Source organism: Phalacrocorax aristotelis, chromosome 3 (assembly GCF_949628215.1).
Source record: "Phalacrocorax aristotelis chromosome 3, bGulAri2.1, whole genome shotgun sequence".
In the NCBI taxonomy this organism is placed as follows: domain Eukaryota; kingdom Metazoa; phylum Chordata; class Aves; order Suliformes; family Phalacrocoracidae; genus Phalacrocorax; species Phalacrocorax aristotelis.
This window is the reverse complement of record NC_134278.1, coordinates 95305131-95310338: the sequence shown is the minus strand read 5'-3', so window position 1 is coordinate 95310338 and position 5208 is coordinate 95305131.

The following is a 5208-nucleotide window of genomic DNA, read 5'->3' as shown; positions in this document are numbered from 1 at the left end:
CTCAGAAGGAAAGGGCTTGGGATTCATGTCTAGTTGCAAAGTTGATTTGCAAGTTGTACGATGTTACTCCCAACTACTCTGGCCTCCCTCTAAAGTTCACATGTGCCATATCAGCACTTTCTTCCAGCTCACAAGAGATCCCTTAACTGGGAGCCACCTGAGGAATGTGGCTTCCACCAAAACCCATTCTTGACTCTGGGGTAGCTCTGTTCTAGAGGAACAGGACGCCCACCTTCAGCAGCAGTGCAGCTCAATTTTTTCCACTGGAAAGGCAGGCTGGGTGGGTGCACCTCCTTGGTTAAGTGGCTACCAGCTGCTTGGAGGTTGGTAGCACAGCAGTGAATGCCTCACTGGGAAAAGACAGAGGCTTTTGGGAGCTGTGTGGACTTCCCAAGGGGCGCTCCCGCCTCCCACCCCATGACTCCACAGCTAGCACTCCTCCCACCAGCACTTGGGGCATCTCATGGAGCAGAGCTGTGCGGACAGGTAAACAGTGGAATAGGGATCTAACAGGTGAACACCATGAGTGCTCCTTTATAAGAGTTATTTTACAAACACCCAGGGCAAAGCCCAGCTGTTGGGACACAGGGATTTAGTGCCCTCTGGGAACTGGGCTGTCCTGCTGGTCTCCGGCTGCCAGCCCACCAAAGCGGGTGTCTCCTGCAGGTCCTGGTTCATATTTCATATTCAAGCAGTATTTTCCAGTCCCACACGGAGTTGAGTCAAAACAGGGGGAGGCCAGGGTGTACCTTGCTCCAGAAGCAAGCACAGCTGTGGCATGGTGCATTTTCTAATCCAAACCCCAGCCGTGTCACTGCAGAAACATGGGCAAGGAGGGAGAGGAACAATCCAGAAGCTCTTCCCACCACTCCCTGCAGTCGCACCATGGCTTAGCACCATGCTCCGCTGCAGTATCCTCCTCCAGTTTCCATCACTGGAGCAGAGCCGCCACTTATTAAACCCAGACCAGTGGGCATTTGGTAAGGCGTGCGGGCGAGGAGGGACTGCCAGGGAGGCAAGCAAAGGCCAGAGGTACTCATCCCTGCTTCTATAAAAAAGGGGCAGCTGCTTCCAAAGTCTCCAATGGAATCCAGTGTGGATGTGGGGCTGCTTGGAGGATCAGACCAGCTGGTAGACAATGCAGCACCATGTCCATAGTGCAGGCAGCAGCCAAATCTGGAACAAAGGACTCTTCTGCTCTCACTCTTACCACCTTTTGGTGTATTTCTGTAGCAGTAAGTATCCCACCATGGCAGTGAGGGTGGCAGGCACTTCGCCACCTCCCTAAGGGCTCAGGATTGAAATGCACAACCGAGCCCAGGCAGAGCTGACTGCTCTCCTGTAAGAAAGCACAAGCCGTGCCTGTCTGCATGTTCAGCTGCAGCCTGGATGTGGATCGCATGGGGATGGGATGAAGCGCTTGGTCGCAGTTCCAGCTGGCTCCCCAGGTAGGATTTTGTGGTTGATTCTGCATAATTCAGCCTGGATCTTCAGAAGGAGCTGGGCTGCAAGGGGCCTTGGGGAGTCCTGCAGACCTCACCCCTGCCTTGCGGCAGGGTTTGTTTGACGACTGCTGCACAGAGCTAAAAATACCCCAGTGATGGTTATGAATTTAGGATAACTAATACATCCAGTGGAAAGATTTGGAGCTGTTCCAGGGCTTAAACAACAGCTTCTTCACCAACAGCCAAAGACTTGTGGATGCAAAAATAACTAGGAACTGAAAAACTTGAGCTGGAGCAAGGGATTTTCAAATCAAACCCAAGAAAAACTTTCTAATGGTGAGGACGACCATGGATAATCGCCAGCACTTTGGTTGTTTTAACAACAGGGTACACAGACCTCTGGATTCAGGCTGGATACTGCCTCTGGGCAGGAGTTGGGAGAGCTAGTAGTTAGGGATAACTCCTTTGATATGGGGTGAAAGCAAATTATTCTGATAATACAGGACCCAGTGGCCTAGATCAGCAGTGCACTGCAAGAATCAAAGGGAAACACCATGGTGGGAGATATAAGTTTGACATCTCAAAAAGTGGGGAGAAAGACCCAAGAATAGACCAACTGGAGACCACAGATGCTGGGAGGAGTGCTGTGGGGTGAACCAGCTTTGAGCCATGTAGATATCAGTGAGCAGAGGGTGAGCGAGGGTTCCGGATTTCTGTCTGCGGACACAGCTAGGGAGGGTGCCATCCTCTAAGCGTATCTGCATCTTGGTGGCAGAGGACACCCAGGTTCACATCCCAGATCTGTCTGACCAGGGTTTCATACCACACCGTGCATTTCTCCACACATGCATGTGTCACTCTGCCCTTGTTTTTCCATGATGCAGTGGACACTCAATTATTCATTTGGCTGGAGACAGTAAGAGTGAGCCCACCTCCCTGTGCCCTGGGTGGTTGGCTGGGGCAGTGTGTGCCAGTCCCTGTCCTGTTGAATAATGAAGTACTCAGGGCTTCGCTAAAAGTGCTTGAGAGAGACCAGTCCCACGTGTCCCACGTGCAGCAGGCATGAGATAACTCCCCCAGCCTCCTGGGATGCTCACAGCAAGGCAGGCGGCTGGGCAGGGTGCAGACAGGGTGCCTGGTTGCTGCTCCACCATGGATGCAGCTGGGGAAAAAGGGACTTGTGGGGCTTGGGCCGTCAGAGCTGTTCATACCCCCCATTCCTGCTTCTAAGCATGGTTCTTGCAGGGTTTAACCAGCTGATGATCCCAGGGGGACTGGGGCAGGGCTGGACCCTGAACCTTCATGACTTTGCTTGAAGAGCTGAATGTTGGATCAATCCCTGCCTATGGCCATCCTTCACGTTTGTGGGTCTTGCCAGTCCAGGTCCTGCCTGTGGTGGGGAGCCCTGCCCTGGCCGGTTTGACTGCAGTGTGTAGAAACCCCCCAGAAGTCTCCAAGTTTTCATGAGTGCTGAGAATAGAAGTGTTTGTGCCTGTTTCAGGTCCCTATGCAGAAGCTGTATTATCATAATTAGCCAAAACGCTTCTCCATTAGCATATTTGTTCTCTTCTTCCATCACATCAGTGTGCATGAAACGGTCACTTATTCTCCTTGCCGTTGTGTCGAGATGTACCAGGCTGCGGGCAGGACCTGCTGCCTGTCTCCAGCCCAGCCTCAATGGCACTGCTTGTTCTCTGTGCACAGGGCAACGATGCGGGATGATGCTGAGAGCAGCCCCAACCACCACCCCCGAAAAGGTCTGCCCACTGAAATACATTGGTGCCACAGGCTGCAAGAACAGAGATGGCAGGAGGCTGGAAGATCCCAACAGCCTGCCCTGTAATGTCTAATTATCGCTCCCTCCCAGCCACTTTTATAGCAAATGAATTTCTTACTCCACAGTCAGTGCCTAGAAAATGCAGAAGCTAGGGTGTGCACCGCAACGTGGCCAGGGAGGCACAGGAAAGGGAGAGAGATGGCCTTGAGCTTGGCTGAAAATATGGAGGCATAGGAGACATATTCCCACCTGAGTCCAGACCTTTTGTGCTATTTTGGGTGAAAAGTGTACCCAGTGCAATCTGTGTGTTTCAGAGTAGGCAGCAAACTTCTGCTCTGTCAGTTTATGGCTCCTGCTTGGTTGGGTGTCTGGGTGGTGGGTTGGTTTTGGGGGCACTTTCCTGGGGAGATGGGCCTTTGGTCAGAGACAGCTCTTATGCTCTTATGGCACAGACCAGCAGGGTACACCATCTCCTGAAGGGTGCCCTGGGTCTTCTCTGACAGTTCAGCCTATAGTTAGCCCCCTCCAACACGAAGGGAGTCCCTTCTAACCCCTCCCTTTCCATTTCCAAGGTTCTGGGGCATCCAAATCACTTTCAGATAGCTAACTGCTTCTCGTGAAGACAGGCACCTGTGTAATACACCTCCAATCTCTTCTGTCCCACCATGGAAGGGCACGGAAAGGCCAGGTGGCACGCAGAGGGCGCATGCCCAGAGGACAGCCACCACACTGGGTGGCACTGGCCATCGTGGACAGCTCTGCACACAGTTTTGTCCCTGTCCTGGGACCAATGAGCTGGTGGATGATGGATGAGACCCAGTGCTGTTTAAGCACACAGCATTTGCAAACCATGAAGAAAGGCTGCTGCTGGTGTCAGGCATGTTTAGTGTTTGACCTGCTTCATGGTGCCTGCACCCAGCCCTTGAGGAGGGTCCAGTGCATGAACCAGCATCCCCACCCCTTGCAGGGGACTCCCCAGGCTTCCCATCCATCCTCTCCCAGACACGCCTTAGGGCTGGTGCTGACACCCTTGGCAAGCAGGGCTGGCAGCCACAGTCAGCGCAGACTGATCCCTGGCAACTCGACCCAACTTGGGGAAGAGTGGCTGGAAAGCTGCCTGGCAGAGAAAGACCTGGGGGTGTTGGTTGACAGTTGGCTGAACATGTGCCAGCAGTGTGCCCAGGTGGCTGACAAGGCCAACAGCATCCTGGCTTGTATCAGCAATAGTGTGGCCAGCAGGAGCAGGGCAGTGATTGTGCCCCTGTACTTGGCACTAGTGAGGCTGCACCTTGAATAGCGTTCAGTTTTGGGACCCTCACTACAAGAAGGATGTTGAGTTGCTGGAGCATGTCCAGAGAAGGGCAATGAAGCTGGTGAAGGGTCTGCAGAGCAGGTCTTATGAGGAGCAGCTGAGGGAACTGGTGTTGTTTAGCCTGAGGAAGAGGAGGCTGAGGGGAGACCTTAATGGCCTCAAGCTGTGTCAGGGGAGGTTTAGATTGGGCATTAGGAGAAATTTCTTTACTGAAAGAGTGGTCAGGCATTGGAACAGGCTGCCCAGAGAGGTGGTGGAGTCACTATTGCTGGAGGTGTTCAAAAATCGTGTAGACGTGGCACTTTGGGACATGGTTTAGGAGGCATAGTGGTGTTGGGTTGACAGTTGGACTTGATGATCTTAGAGGTCTTTTCTGACCTTACTGATTCTATTCTATTCATTCGATAACCCGCCAGCACCGCCGGAGCAACGGTCTGCGAGCTCCCCAGCCCTGGGCTGGTGCCGGACCCCAGGCCGCCTCCCCTTCCCTCCCGGCGCTCCCCCGCTGCCCGCGCGCCTGGCCGGGCCCCGGGCGAGGCCCCACAGCGGTGGGAAGGGCGGGAGGCAGCACCTCCACCCGCGGGGTGAAGCGGGGACTGCCCGCCCCACAGTGCTGGGGCGGCGCGTCCCGCCCCGCCGCGCTGAGTGGGCCCCGCGGCGCGGCGCGGAGCGGC